Raw genomic sequence first — 17,011 nt, 5'->3', positions numbered from 1 at the left:
TTTCTGCAGGAAGACTGCATTCCCCACAGTCACTCTAGTCTGCCAATCTCAATTTACCTTCCTTCTACTCTCTATCTATCATATTTGCACTGATTTGAAATGTATCTTCCCCAGCAGAATGTCAGCTTCTTGAGAGCAGGGACTGTTTTTGTGTTTTGCCTTTCTTTTACCCTCAGCACTTAGTACAGTGCTCATAATAAACACTTGATAAATTCTTATTGATTAATCATTTACCTGTTGGGGAATGGTTCTTGCTCTTATATATTTATATTAGATATCATAGCTATTAGACCTTTATTGGAGAAATTTGCTCCAAATATTTTTCCAATTACTTGTCTCTCTTCTAATTCTAACTCCATTAACTTTTTTCTCCAAAGCCTTCCAATTTTATGTTATCAAAATTATCCTTTTGATTTTTTTGTGATCATTCCTATCCCTTGTTTAGTCAAAAACTTTCCTCCTAACTAGAAAAGGTATTTTCTTTCCTTATCTTCAAATTTACTTGTGATATGACCATTTGTATTTAAGCCACATATCCATTTGGAATCATTGTGGTATGTGGTATGAAATGCTGGTCTAAACTTGACTTGTACCATACTAATTTCTAGTTTTCTCGGTAGTTTTTTTGTTTAATAGAGAATCCTTACTCCATGTAATTGATGCTCTTAGGTTTGTTGAATATTCTGCTACTAGTTCAATTGTTCCTGCTTCTTATTTATCTCATCTGTTCCACTGATTAACTTCCCCCCCTCCATTTGGAGTTAGGATCATGGAACTGAAGAAAGTTAGAGCTTGAAGGAATCGTAGTGATCCTTCAGTTTAATTCCCTCATTTTATAGATAGTGAAATGCACACCCTAAGGATGCTTCAGGTAAATAGAGATGTTGCTGTTTTTTTAAGAGCCTGAGGCTAAGTATGTGATAGATGTATAATTAAAAACAAGATAAATCTATGAAAGGGCTAAATCATAGAACTCAGGAGGCTAATATTCTACCCAGTATCTAGTCTGATTTAGCTGTCCAACTCTGGCAAACTTCCTGGTACCTCAGTTTTACCCTGTGGACTATGAGGTCAATTGATGGATATCACTGGGATAAGAGAAAAGGTAGAAGGCATAGGTATTAATATACTTAAATTGATTTTTATTTGGGAAATTGAGAAATGTTCGAACTCCCAGCACTGAAGTAAAATAAATTATTCTTTCAGACTGCACATAGTGAAGCTTCCCTGAATATATTAGGAATGAGTAACATGATTTGTTCTGAATGAAAGGCAAATGTCAGGGTTAGTTTTACATATAGGCAGAAAAGGTTGTCACCTGTATGTTTTCAGGTTGAGTCAAGTCAACAAACATTTATTAAGTGCCTAATATACGCCAGGCATAGTGCTAAGTGTGGGGGGATACAAAGAAAGGCAAAACTGGTCCCTGCCTTCAAGGAGTTTATAGTCTGCTGGGGAGGAACAACATGCACATGACTATGTACAAAGTATATACAGGACAAATTGGGGATAATTTCAGAATGAAAGCACTAAGATTTAAGGTATTAGGTTTTAGGGTCTGGAGATGGAATGTCTCATGCAAGGAACATCAAGGAGGTCAGTGTCACTCGATCGTAGAGTTCAAGATGTAAGAGGACTAGAAAGGTAGAAAGGAGCCAGGTTATGAAAAGAGGGAAGGGAATAAGCATTTATATAGTGCCTACTATGTGCTAGGCACTATACTAGGAGCTTTTTACAAATATTATCTCAATTTGATCCTCTCAATGTCCCTAAGAGGTAGATGTTTTTATTATCCCCATTTTACAGATGAGGAAACTGAGGTAGCTAGGTGGCGCAGTGGATAGAGCACAGGCCCTGGAGTTAGAAGGACCTGAGTTCAATCCTGCCTTAGACCCTTGACACTAGCTGTGTGACACTTGGCAAGTCACAACCCCAATTGCCTTGCCCAGGGTCACACAGATAGTCAGTATCTGAGGCCAGATTTGAACTTAGATCTTCTTGACTTCAAGCCCAGTTCTTTATCCTCTGTACCATCAGTTTTCTATTTAGCTTTAGAAGTCAAATAGAAAATTTAATATTTCATCCTGAAGGTGAGAGGGGCCACTAGATTTTATTGAATTGGGGAGGGGATGTGGACTGACCTGTTCTTAAGGAAGATCCAATTTGGTAGCTGAGTGAAACATGGACTGGAGTGGGGATGGAATCAAGGCAAGAAGTCCAAGCAGCAGATTATTGTATTAATCTGGGTATGAGTTGATGAGAGCATTCACCATGTTGGTGGTAGTGTCCTCAGAAAGAAAGGGGACATACAGAAGAGATGTTGGGAGGCAAAATCAACAGAACTTAGTATCACATTGGATGGAGGGTGCAGGTGTGAGAGTCAGTGAGAAGTTGAGGACAATCCCTAGATTTGTGAGTCTGGATGACTGGGAGGATGGTTGTACCCATGATAGTCATAGTGAAGTTAAGAAGACAGGAAGACTTTTGACGAAAAAATTCAGCTTCGGCCCTATTGCGTTTAAGATGTCTGTGGGACATCCAGTTGGAGATGTGTGACTGGAGGTGAAGGCTGGATAAAAATGTCTGAGAATCATTTCCATAGAGATTATTAGTGAAACCATGACAGATGCTGAGATTACTAAGCAATATTGTATAGAGCAGAGCTTCTTAAACTTTTTTACCCTGGGGACCCCTTTTGCCTTTTGGAAGCATTTGTTGGCCTTGCATGGCCTGAGGGCGTGCACAGTGCAAAGTGCACTTGCTTTGTGATAAGAACCTAGGCTGCAGAAAGTTGTGTGATGCAACATGGGCAAGTGCTGCCAGAAACACCTCGGATTCATTACGCCTTTGATTTTGAATTAATTTTTGGTGGCTGCACATTCAGAAATCTTTTACTGTTGCCAAATTTTTTGTGACCCACAATTTAAGAAGCACTACAGAGGGAGAAGAGATGAGAGCCCAGAACAGAGCCTTGGTGGACACCATGGTTAGCAGGTATGACAGTGGTGATGATTCTGCAAGGAAGAATGCTCAGATAGGTAGGAGAAGAACCAAGAGAAAATGGTGTCACAAAAACCAAGACAGAGAGAGGGTCCAGGAGAAGAGGGTAATCAATGGTGTAAAAGATTGTGGAGAGGTTGAGTAGGATAAGGATTGGGAAAAGATTTTAGATTTGGTAATTAAGAAGTTACTGATGACATCGAAGAGAGAGTTTCAGTTGAATGATGAAGGAGCCAGAATGCAAAGAGTTAAGAAGAGAGTGAGGAAAGGAAATGGAGGTACTGAGTGTAAATGGCCTTCTCAAGGAGTTTGGCCACTAAAGGGAGGAGAGCTATAGCATGAAAGCTAGCCGGGATTGTGTTTTTTGAGGATGTGGAAACATATGAGCATGTTTGTAGGCACTAATGAAGAAGCTAGTAGACAGAGAGAGACTGAAGATAAAGAAAGAGTGAGGTTGATAGAGGGATCACTCTGTTAGAGAAAATAGGATAGAATGATGTCTTTTAAATGGTGTAATGAAGGTCTCTCTGCTGGGCCTGTGTATTCTAATACCTGTAGCTAAACCATTAAAAAGTCATTCCTTTCGATTAAAATTTGCCTTCTCTATACAATTCTCTTTTAAAATTCAAATGCTTCCAAATTTTCATTTTCTTTATGGCCTTAGTGTGAATTGGTCTATCAGAATGCTTGTTTGTCTCTTCTCATATCTGGGGCGTAGGAGTGAGTCATTTGCTTTATAGTTGCTGGGTCCTTGAAGGGGGCAGGGAGAAGGCAATAGAGTTACATTACTCCCTTCTCTACCTTTTAGAAATATGGAGGAAACACAAATTTTTGTTCTTCACAGTTTTAGTCTCTCTTTTTTCTCTTTCTTCCCTTGTCACTCTTCTCTCTCTTCCCATTCTTTCTCTTTTTGCCTTTCTGTTTCCTTCTTTCTCAGTCCCTTTTTGTCTCTTTATTCTCTTCTATGTTCCTCTCTCTCTCCACATCTCTGCTTCTCTTCTTTCTTGCCCCTCTGAATCTTCTCTCCTTCCTTCCTTCCTTCCTTCCTTTCTTCTTTCTTTTTCTCTCTGCTTCTGTTTATATTCTCCTTGCTGCCTCTTACATCTTTCTCTAGCCCTTTGTTTCTTCTCCTTTCTCTGACTCATTCTTTCTCATTCTTCTCTCTGTCCTATGTCTCCTTCTTGCTCTGCCCCCTTTTCTCCCTTCCCCTCTGTCTCTTGTCTCTCTGCTTTCCTCTATCACACTCCATCTGTCCCCCTCCATCTCTCCTTTCTTTGTTTCAAACCTACGATGTTGTCATAGGTTTGCCTCTCTAGACCAGATCCATTTCCAGCAGCCTCCCTGACATTGTGAAGGGGAGCATCCAGCTTCTGCCAGGACCTTATGTAACTCCTGTGACACACTGGGGTGAATCCCATCTGGCCTAGATAGGTTATTGACTTCCCTTTCCAGGGCCCCTGGGGCCATCTTTGAAGTACCACTCAGGCTGCCTGACTGATTTTGTTCTTCTAGAATTAGAATCTCTTCTGTCTGCCAATTTGCTGGGGTTTTTTTGTTTTTGTTTTTTTTTTTTTGTCATCAGTCGTCCTCCAGCTAACTATTGGTTATGAATAGGGAGCAAAGAAAATGACTACTTTCCCCCTCCCCTTTCTTCCTTTTACATTTGGCTGGCAGAAGTAGCCTTCTCTTCTCTATTCAACTCATCATACAATACTAATAAAAACCACCTCCTCCTCTAAGCCTTTCACTGGTGATTTCCTATGAAATGAGTTAAATAATTGGAAGGCTGATTCTGATAATAATTCACCAGAACCTTGCTATAATGCCTTCACTGGGGACTGTTGCTTGGGTTGCTAATTATCATAATAGCTGGTATTTCTATAACACTTAAATTTATAAAGTCTCATGAGATAGGTAATACAAGTTTTATTAACTCCATTTTATGGATGAGCGGCCTGAGGCCCACCCAGAAAGGTAAAATTGCTTGCCTTAGTCATTGTCATTGCTAAGTGACAAAGCCAGGACTGAATACTGGTCTTGAGATGTGAGGTACAGTGCCCTTTCTATTATGTCAAGCAGGGGTAGATATGGTATTCAGGGACTAGTAGCACTTTTGGTGTGAGGGCTTGGTGAGCCCCTTTCAGGCCTGCTCATCCACTCTTGGTATCTGACTATCCCCCAACTCTCACCTGTGGCTCCAAGAAATTGTAGCGAGATTTTAGTATGATTGTTGCTGGTGATGCCTAAAATTCCCCATTAAAGCTTCATCTTTTTGGGTCAAGGGTTTGAGTCATGTTAATATGTGAAGTCTCTCAACAGTTGTCAGTCAGAAAGTATTTACTAAGCATGTGCTAGAAGTGTGCTAAATTCTAGCAGCTAGGTGGGGGAGTGGATAGAGCTCTGGGCCTGAAGTCAAGAAGAATTGAGTTAAAATCTAACCCCAGACACTTATTAACTGTGTGACTCCAGGCAAGTCACTTAGCTTCTGTTTACCTCAGTTTCCTCAACTGTTACATGAAGATAATAATCTCACTTACCTCATGGGGTTGTTGTGAGGATCAAATGAGATATTTGTAAAGTGCTTTGTACAGTGCCTGGAATGTATTAAGTACAATATAAATCCTTATTCTCTTCCCTTTCCTCTTCCCCTTTCCTACAAAAAGAGGCAGAAACATGGTTCTTTTTCTCAAGGGGCTCACATTTTAATGGCAGAGACAATATGCAAATAACTATGTGCATTCTATTTGTTATACATTCTCTGCCTTCACTACTACACATGTGCTGTTGAAAGGAGATAAAGGAAATCACACAACTGTTCTGACTGGGTCCACTATAAATTTATATTACATAAACTCAATTGGGCCCTCACTGCTGCTAGGCAATCCTATACTACCTCTCTTATCAACTCATTCTCCCATTCTACTTGGCAGCTTTTCCAAACTTTTTCATCCCTCCTTAAACTTCCCATGGTTTCCTCTCCCCCCCCGCCCCGCTCAGGACATTTGCTATAAGCTTCCTCTTCTCCCTTCTTCTTCATCTATCACTCAGATACCTTCTGCCACTATCTTCTCCTTTACCTTGTCTCATGTGGTGAAGTGTCCTTACTCCTTACCAAGGCTAAAAACCCTACTTGTTCAAGTGATCCCATTTCATCCTATCTCCTTCAACAGATTGTGCCTTCTGTCATTCTCTTATTTATTTTCAATCTTTCTCCCTACTGGATCATTCTTTTCTACCTACAAAAATGCCCACCTCTACCGTCCTGGAAAAATCCTCATTTGATCCTTTTTTCCCCACTCTCATTCTATATCTCCCCTCCCCTTTGTAGCTAAAATCCTCAAAAAATGACATCAATAATAGATGCTTTCAATTTCTCTCCTCCCACTCTCTTTTTCACCCTTTATAATCCAGCTTCTGATCTTATCATTCCATTGAAACTATTCTCTCCAAAGTTACTAATAATCTCTTAGTTGTCAAATCCAATGGCCTTTTCTTGGTCCTCATTCTCCTTGACCACTCTGCAGTCTTTAACATTGTTGATCACTCTCTCTTCCTTGATACTCTCTTCCTGGTAGGTTTTTGGGACACCACTCTCTCCTGGTTCTCATCCTTTCCTATCTGACTTAGTCTCCTTTGGAGAAATAGATTCTTATCCTTCTTAGTCTCTTTTGCTGGATCCTCTTCCTGATCACTTCCTCTAACTGTGGTATCCCTCAGGATTCTGTCCTGGGCACTCTTTTCTTGTCCCTCCATATTCCTTCATTTGGTGATCTCATCAGTTTCTACGGATTTACTTGCCATCTCTATGTTTATGACTCTTAAATCTACTTATCCTACCCCGATCTCTTTGCCAACCTCTCTTCTCACATCTCCAACTTCCTTTCTGACATCCTGAACTAGAGGTCCAACATCTTAGACTCAATATATCCAAAACAAAATTCATTATTTTCCCCAAATCCTCCTCCTCTTTCACTTTCTGTATTACTATGGAGGACAACACCATCCTACCAGTCCCTGAGGCTCTCAACCTAAGAGTCATCTTGGATTCCTCACTATAAGCCCCCCACCCCAAGCTGTTGCCAAGGCCTGAAGATTTCACCTTTGCAACATCTCTCAAATATGCTGCTATCCTTTGACATTGCTACAACTTTGGTACAGGCCTTCATCACCTCATACAAGGACTATTGCAATAGCCTGCTAGTGGGTCTGCCTGCCTCAAGTCTCTCCCCACTCTAATCTATCTTCCATTCAGTCACTAAAGTGATTTTCTTAAAGCGAAGGTCTGACTATGTTACCTCCCTACTCTCTACCTCCAAGATCCCATACAAAATACTCTCTTTGGCATTCACATCCCTTCATAACCTAGTCCTTTCTTCTTTTCTAGTCTTCTTACACCTTACTCCCTGATGTATATTCCTGGTGTTACACAAATAAGACACTTCATCTCTGATCCAGGCATTTTCTCTGGCTGGCCCCATGCCTAGAATACTCTCTCCCACTCCAACTACTGACTTTAAGGCCCAACTAAAATCCCTTCTTTTACTGGAAGCCTGCCCCAACCCTTCTTAATTCTAGTGCCTTCCCTCTGTGAGTTATTTCCCATTTATCCTATATGTAGCTTGCTTTGTATATATTCGTCTGCATGTTGTCTCTCCCATTAAATAGTAAGCTTTTTGAGATCAGAGATTGTCTTTTGCCTCTTTTTGTATCCCCAGCACTTAACTTTGCAGTTAGGTGCTTACTGAGTGTTGATTGATTGTGTGTATATATGTATATATTACATGTATATATACATACGTTCACGCACCTATACATATAAACATGCATATACATATATAGTAAATAGGTGGTAATCTCAGAGGGAATCCTCTATCAGTGGAGAGTAGGGGTGAAGGAGACTGGGAGAAGACTCCTGAAGAAGGTGAGATTTTAACGCAAAGTATAAATGCTGATAATTTATGTGGGTTTATTTTATATCCTGAAATTTTGCTAAAGTTGTTAATTATTTCAACCAATTTTTTAGTTAATTCTCTAGGATTTTTCAAGTATACTATCATGTCAACTGCAAAGAGTAATAGTTTTGTTTCCCATTGCCTATTCTTATTCTTTCAATTTCTTTTTAATCTATTATGACTATAGCTAGCATTTTTAGTACAATATTGAATAATAGTGGTGATAATAGGCATCCTTGTTTCATCCTGATCTTATGGGATGGCTTTTAGCTTATCCTCATTAGAAAGAATGCTTGCTGATGGTTTTAGACAGATACTACTTATTTTAAGAAAAGCTCCATTTATTCCTATGCTTTTTTGTGTTTTTAATAGGAAGGTGTGTCGTATTTTGTCAAAAGCATTTTTTTGCATCTATTGAGATAATCTTATGATTTTTGTTGTTTTTGTTATTGATATGGTCAATTATGCTGATAGTCTTTCTAATATTGAACCAGCCCTGCATTCCTGGTATAAATCCAACCTGGTGATAATGTATATGATCTTTATGATATGTTGCTGTAATCACCTTGCTAGTATTTTATTTAAAATTTTTGCATCGATATTCATCAGGGAAATTGGTCTATAGTTTTCTTTCCCTGTTTTTGCTCTTCCTGGTTTAGTTATCAGCACTATCTTTGTGTTGTAAAAGGAATTTGGTAGAACTCCTTCTTTGTCTATTTTTCCAATTGGTTTGTAAAGTATTGGAATTAATTGTTCAGAGCATACATTTTAATGGTAGAAGACAGCACACAAAAGGGAACTGAAACGTTGCTCATATCGGGCACATCTTTCATGGAATCTTCCCAGATCCTCCTTGTGGTTAGTGCTTTCTTTCTTCTCAAATTACCTTGTATCCTTTACCTGTGTAACAGTTGAATTCCTTCAATCACATGTGAACTCCTTAATATCAGTAACAATTTCTGTTTTTGTCTTTGTATCTCCTGTAGCTTTCATACTGCCTTCCACAAAGTAGGTGCTTAATACATCTGTTGAACGGAATTGAATTATAATGGGGGACAAGGGAAATAAGGTAGTTGTTAGGTACCAGAGAAAGTCTTTTGGGAAGATTTAAAGACAATGAATAATGGAATTGGATAGAGTTGGAAGGGACCTTTGAGAACTTCAGAGGCAGCTAGCAGCAGAGTAGATAGAACACTGGGTCTGAAGACCTGAGTTCTAGTCCAGCCTCAAACACTTCCTAGCTGTGTAACCCAGGAGAAGTCACTTAACCTCTTTGCCTCAGTTTCCTTAACTGTAAAATGATAATAATATCTACCTAGAAGGGTTGTTGTAGGAACAAAATGAGATGTTTTGTAAAGTGCTTAGCATAGTGTCTGGCACATAGTAGGTGCTCTGTAAGTGTTTATTCTCTACCCCCTTCATTCCCTGATGTGTGACTTTACTCCATAATATTTGTAATGTCCACACATTTATTGGACCTTGGAGAAAATGATTTAATTCCCCTTGGCCTCAGTTTCCTCATCTGTAAAATGAGGGGAGAATTGAACTAGATAGTCTGTAAGATTACTTCCACTTCTATGATCCTTAAACCATGTCGTATGATTATCTGGTTCCTCTTGGAAACCACCAGTGAGAATACGCACTTTGACTTCTTGAGGCTGCCCAGTCACTTTGGGATTTCTTCAATTATTATGAAGTTCTTCCTTATAAAATCCCTCCTCAGGGCAGCTAGGTGGTACAGTGGATAGAGCACTGACCCTGGAGTCAGGAGGACCTGAGTTCAAATCCAGTCTTAGACCAGACATTTGACACTTAGTAGCTGTGTGACCCTGGGCAAGTCACTTAACCCCAATTGCAAAAAAACCCAAAAAACCCAAAAAACAACCCAAACCACAAACAAAAAAATAAAATCCCTCCCTCTAGGTCTCCTCTAGGTCTTCCATCTAGGGCATTCTCAGTAAGGATTCCATTCAATCACAAAGTCTTCCCCCACTGCCCGTGTAACACATGCAAATATTCTCTGTCCACTCCCTCCCTACCCTCACCTCTCCATGTCAAGTAGACAACGTGCAAGACAGTATGCTCAAGTAGAAACCTGAGCGTTCACAGGTATCTCCTGACTGCTTCTAGCTATAATTCATTGCTGGGTTATGAGCCTCAATTAGTGACTGAGCCAAAAAAGCTGATGATAGCAGGGTGCCACACCTGGTAAAAGGAGAGGCAGCTTCAGGCTTATGGGTCTCTTGGAGGTGGCTCTTGGGAAGACAAGACGTTCATGATATTGATGTTAGAGGAAAATATACAAAGAAGGAGAGGCACGGAAGCCAGGCGTCTCTGGTACCTCCTACTAGTTGAGTCCATGCTACACATAGGGGAAAGGGGGCTGGAAGGCCATGGCCCACTAGTTTGCTTAGGTAGGGAAGGATTCTATCCCCTATCCCCACCTTGTGAACTTCAAATGGTCCTTGTGACGGGTGAATTATGAAATGTCTAATTAGTAACTTTACAAAATAAAAAAATCCCCCCAATGAGGCTTGAATGTTAGCCTCTCACTGATTTTACTAATAGTGATAAATGGCTAGATTTTGTCCTAATCATTCTCTGATTCTTTATTGCTTAGCATTCCATTTTTTGCATGTGAATAAACTACCTGTTTCATACATGCTTAATATTTGTACATTGGGTATTTTTTTAATTTTTCCCTATGCTAGTAGGAACCCTTAGATTTTTAAGCCCTTAAGCAATTCTGTAGGAGGTGTCTTTCCCTGGAGTAGCTGGAGTGGGGTGAAGAGTCAATGATTATGAGAATTGGGGAGCCCACTTCCCCTATTGAGTAGTCAGGGAATCCCAGAGCAATGAACCCAGGACAAATCAAGATGGCAGGCAAAGGACAGAGATTGGAGCAGGGCACCAGTCCCTGAAGCCTCCACGGAGCCATGCCTGCCTAGCCAGTGTTTTTGTTTTGTCCTTCAGTCATTTTTTCAGCCATGTCTGACCCCTCCTGACCCCACATGAGATTTTAGTGGCAAAGATACTGCAGTGGTTTGCCATTTCCTTCTCCAACTCACTTTATAGATAAGGAAACTGAGACAAACAGCACTAAGTGACTTGCCCAATGGCTGAGACCAGATCTGAACTCAGGAAGATGGTGCTCTATGCACTGTGATGCCACCTAGCTGCCCAGCTAACCAGTGTACTAAACTTAACTTGCCATGAAATCTCCCACATTGTAACTTTTATCTTTTGGTTCCTCTAGAATTATACAAGACTAGATAATTTTTTTTCCCCATAAGACAGCTCTCTAAATTATCTTCAAGCAGAAATCATTTCCCCCTTTAAGTCTTTTCGTCTTCATTTAGTAGTCTGTCCTTCCTTTGCTGGGGGCTTTGCTACACAGATGTTTCTCAACTGGAACTAGAACATATGGCTTGGACAAATGTAATTATTGCATTCAAAAAGAAATTTAATGAGGTAGGCACAGTCCAAGCTTCTCTGAATCTTTAGAGAAACATTCTGGAACATGTGCTCTAGTGTCTTCTGCCTAATTGAAAAAAGCAGATGGGGATTATGGTAATTAAAATGTATAATAGTTAAAGAAAAAAAACTCAGCAAGAAAGGGCAGACTTTGTGTTTTTATGCTCAGGCCTTGGGATTTAAAATTCCCCACGTGGGGTGAAAAAGTATTATGGAAGAAATACTAATTATTCAAGAAAAAATTGAAAAGTCACACCTGCAAAAAGTCACAGCCCAAGTTGCTTGGCTGTGTCAACTTTTGACTGGTGATATTTAGCAGGGAGAGTACCTTCTTTCTATGAAGTATCTGGAAGATAGCAGCTTTAGGCCACTGTCCAGGTTTGAGCTAGTCAGTAACTGTGATGCAGGTGGCTGCCTGGAAACTGAATTAAAATCAACTTTGGAATTTCTGCTCAGGGGAATGCTGCTTTTCAGGGAGTTAAAGGTTAAGAAGATGTCCATTGTAATACCTTCTTAACAGCAAACCTGTGATATAGGTAGCACAAATATTATCATCCCAATTTTACAGATGAGAAAACAGTAAAAAAAATTATATGATAACTTTATTAAATATTTAAAAGGAATAGCAAGTTGTACATAATAGATTTACAGTCTCATGTGCAATAATTTTTATTATACTGTTATGAAAATGCTTGTTTTATTCCATACATTTATAATAAAATAAATACATTTTTTAAAAGAGTGAAATGACTTGTCTATGGTCATACCATAAGTGGAACAACTGGGACTCCAATCCAGTTCTTTTGATTCTGAGCTCAGTGCCTTTTCTACTAGGCCATGCTTTAGCAGATCTGTATTTGATCTATATAGGTACTCTCTCCATCAATATAGATTGCAAGTCCTCTTTCATGGATCACCCTCACCAAAATATTCTCTTCCTTCTAACTAACTTTTTGGTGATGAGTTTCCTTAAATTTAACTTGGCTGGCTTTGCACAAAAGAAACACAACTCATCACTAGGTTCCTGGCTTAAAACTTTTCAGCTTGGTAGGATGTGCTTGTGCTCTAGTGGTCCAGCCTTTGAATGATTAGGGACACCTTAAATGACTTCAATGAAGTCTGGAAATAAGATTTAAGTGGAAGATTCATTCATTCATTCATTCAACATTTATTGAGAGCCCACTATCAATCACTCAACAAGCATTTACTAATGCCTACCAGGCACTATGCTAAGGCACTTGGGGTACAACCAAAGTGAGCTTGCTCTCAAGAAACATTCTATTGGGGGTTACAACACATTCATAGGTGAGTAGATACAGAATTTTTGCAAAATAAATACATGAGGGTGGGGGGGAAGAGATAATAGCTGAGTGAACCAGGAATGTCTTCTTGAAGGAATTGACATGAGCTGAGACCTGAAGAGAACTGGGGCTTGTAAGAGGCATAGGAAAGGAAGGAGACTATTCCAGGCACAAGGAATGCCTTGTTCAAAGGTACTGAGGTAAAATAATGAATGATGTGTGCAGAGAACAGCAAGGACTCCAGTTTTCTTGGACTGGAGAGTATGGGAAGGGGACTAATGTGTAATAAATCAACAAGCATTTACTAAACTCCTATTATGTGCCAAGCACTGTACCACTCTGTGGGGGATGCAAAGAAAGGAAAAAAAAAAGAAAAGAAAAAAAGGAAAAAAAAAGACTAGAAAGGTAGGTTAGGGCCAGTTTACAAAGGGCTTTAAATAGCAGAGGAGTTTGTATTTGATCCTACATGTAATGGTGCTTAATAGGGTATTGTGGTCAGACCTGAACTTTAGGAATATTGCTTTGGTAGATATTTAAGGGCTGGATTAGAGAAAATTAGGAAATGTTTAAATAAATAAAAAATATAATACAGCATAAATAATGCTAATTTGTGGGTAAGTCGATATGTTTGATACCATTGCCCAAGACCATAGAGACGGTTAAAGTTGCTTTATCTTTAGTGCAGAATTTCTGTTTTGGAGAGGTTTGAGATGTTTTCAGGAGCAGAGAAAGTGTCTAGTCTTCCATCTTGTTGGCATTGTGACTGGTGAGTGATAACTCAAGTCCACATCACCCAATTCATCATCCCATATCTTTTCCACTATAAGAAGAAATCTTAACCTGGGTTCATGAGTTTGACCTAACTTTCCTTCAATATAACTGGTTTCCTCTGCAATCCTATTTATTTTCTTTCATGCATTTAAACACTATCCTGAGAAAGGCTCTATAGGCTTCATGGGATTGACTGCCAGAAGGGTCTGGAACATGCACAAAAAGGTTAAGAACTCCTGTTCCCCATCAAATTGTACTTAAAGATTTAAAATATCGCAAGGTAGAGATAGGAGTCTCAGAAATCTTTCCTCAATTTCTTATTCATTAGGAGATCTGTACTAGTTACCTTTTCATCTTTGAATACGTTTCTATTATTCTATCTTTTGCCTCTGGACCAGCAACTTGGACTTGGCCTGGGAATTTATGAAATATGGTGTAATTTTAAAAATTGTGTTCTCTCCTTTACAATCCTTCACATTTCCCTATCCTAGCCAGCCAACTGGTCAATAGGCCACATGATAAGAGAACAGAATGGTCCAGCAGACAGACCATTGAATTTGGATTCAGAAGACCACAGTTCTAATTCTGCCTTTCTGTGTTACCTCAGGCAAGTCATTTACCTCCTATGGGCCTTAGTTTCCTCATTTGTAAAACAAAGGGGGTTGGCTGGCCTACTTAATCTCTAATGTCCCTTTGCAGTTCTCAAATTCAGAGATCCAAAATGTTGTTAATTTTTTTTTTAAAAACTCTTTTGAAGTCAGCTCTTCTATCTGTGAAGCATCTTCACCTCTATAATAAGATGTTGGTTCAGAAAGGCGTCTTTCCTTTCTGCCTGTCTAGTCATCAGCTCTCTGACCACTTCAACAGCTTGTATTTAGGGAGAAGACATCACACGCATGCCATGATATAGATCAGATGGGGAATGCACTGGTTTTTCATTTAGCAATTTGATGCTTGTGAATTATGCTCACTTGAAAGACACAATTATTTCTGACAGAATCCTGTAGCCTAAAAGCACATTGTTAGAGCAAAGTTTCTCTTAATGTATCTTTAAGTGGCTTCAAGAGTCATTCCTGGATAACCAGTCATTAGGCTCAAACTAGTCAGCCTCAATAATTGCCTTCATAATGCTAATCCTGTGGGGTTTCTGGTAGGAAAAGAGAAGGCCAATTCTCTGTGAATGGCATTTTGTGAATCACAAACTGCCAGAGCTAGAAGGAACTGTGGGGACCACTAGTCCCCCTACCCCAAGCTATAAGAGGAGGAAACTGAGACCCCAAGAAGGGAGGAGACTTGGCAGAATCAGAAGCATAGAATTCAGAATGGGAAGGAACCTCAAGAGACCATCTGGTTCAATGAAGAATAGAAAGCCTGTCTTCTGCTCTGTTGTCTTTTGGCTTTTTCACTTCATCCAGCCATCTGTGAACTCAGTGAACAATCACTGAAGATCTATTGTGTTAGTTTAAGAAAGGCAGTATGGTATAGTGAATAGAAATCATGTCCTGGAATCAGGAAGACCAGGGTTTAAGTCCTAAGTGCCAGCACGTATAGGCTGTGTGGTATTGAGCAAGTCACTAAACTTCTCAGCGGTCCAGGCAACTCTCTAACAGTATCAGTTGCAGAAGAATTGTTCATCTGCTTTGGTGGAGAGACTTTCCACAGTGGGAGTTCCCCACATGGCTCTAGAGATCAAAAAATATTTGGAGTCACTGTCATTCTGGCGCCCCTTTCAATAGTTTTTCCACATCATCTAAATGAATTATGTTGCTGAAACTCTCAACTGTCACCTTGGAGTCCAGGCTAACTAAATACGTGAATAAAAAACCTGAAGATCAATCTGGAAGCAAGAGAGCCCTGCCAGGCAAACACAGCTCCTTTATGACTATTACTCCATCTTCCACCAAATTCCTCCCTGAAGCCACATTTTAAAGTAGACTTTAGTTCTGAGAGATCTAATAAAGTTAGAAATTTTTAAAATGGGGATTGGATTTAAAGATTGCCATTTATGTGTTTCAGCCATAAAAATGCTAAAAGTCATGCTTTTCCTTTTAAGTTATTTTTTTCAAGGAATTTCCTTAATCTCTTCCAATTCTCCATCATAGCAGAGGAATATTGCTTGACCTTTCTGCCCTACATTGTTTTCTACACCTTATAAAACAAGTTGGCTGTAAATGATTGGTAAATGCAGCCAGGTGGGGAGAGTGGGCCAAGGAAACCCATGGGTTAGAATGAAATTAAAAGTTTTCAGTGTTGGCCTGAATACTTCAGAATAGTGAAGAGATTTGACCCCATTATAGGAGGAGAGATTGAAGAACCTGGGGATGTTTAGCCTGGGGAAAAGAAGGTTTGGGGTTGATGTGATTATTATTCTCAAATATTTGAAAGGTTGCCATGGCGAAATAGAAGCTGACTTATGATGGTAGCTGGAAGGGTGCATAGCTGGGTTTAGAGCAGTGGTGTGCTGGTAAATAAATGTTTAACAATTGGCTTCCCATCCCCCCCCAAACAAGCATGCCAATGTTTATGTACATACTTTTATTATAAATTTTCCTGACAAAAAAGATATGTAGCATACAACTTATAAACAATAATAAAATGGACAATATGATTTATTGTGAATTCTATATATTGCCAGTTGATTCTCATAAAATGCTTTTGTTGGTTTTTATCAAACTCTCATAACCATAGCCACCCTACCATTGTAATTCAACCATGATTTGGCAAATGGAGTTGCATCTCAATTCAGTAACTCTTTTCCCAGCAAATGTATTGTCATTCAGTCTGATAAATCATCTACTGTTAAACTATTTCTCATTTTCATGCAAATATTTTTATTAAACTAAAATCTTTCAGATTCAAAGCTACTGATAGTAATAGACTATCTTTCTAGCTTTTTGTACAGTTGTACAGATTGGAACATAATTTGATTCTAATTATTATCTACAAAATCCTGAAAATAGTTCAAATCAACTTCATGTTTTAAAATTTTCACTTAAATGGTAATTTTTTTTTTACTAACTATAAAGTTAGTTCTTCAAAAGGCCAAATAGATGATTCATAAATCAAACTAATGAAAATTACTTTATCTTTTTTTCTGTCTGATAAGTTCAGATGTTGAATTATATTTTCTAGGGACATACTCCTAGGAAGAATATTACATTTATTATTTTTATTAAATGGAGTGTCTTTAAACTTATCCAGCTAAATCAAATGTTCAGCTTAGCTTCATGCTTTCCAGTACCAATCTATACATTTTCCAGACCTTTTATGGTGCATTTGATTATTTTTCACACTTTCTGGATATTAGCTGATCTTGACAGCAATACAATTCTAGGTAACCAGAGTTCTTCAAGAATGTCAATCATTAAATAAGATATTGCAAGAAATTAATGTAAGCCCTTCTCTTGGTCAAACCAGAATATGAAGAGCAAGAAAAATGTACCTATAATAAAGGATATGTGTACCGTACCATACCATACCATACCATACCATACCATACCATACCATACCATA

The sequence above is a fragment of the Vombatus ursinus genome, unplaced genomic scaffold, assembly GCF_900497805.2.
Source record: "Vombatus ursinus unplaced genomic scaffold, bare-nosed wombat genome assembly UNPS02005659.1, whole genome shotgun sequence".
Taxonomy (NCBI): domain Eukaryota; kingdom Metazoa; phylum Chordata; class Mammalia; order Diprotodontia; family Vombatidae; genus Vombatus; species Vombatus ursinus.
The sequence above is the reverse complement of the archived record's forward strand: the minus strand, read 5'-3'. Positions refer to the sequence as shown.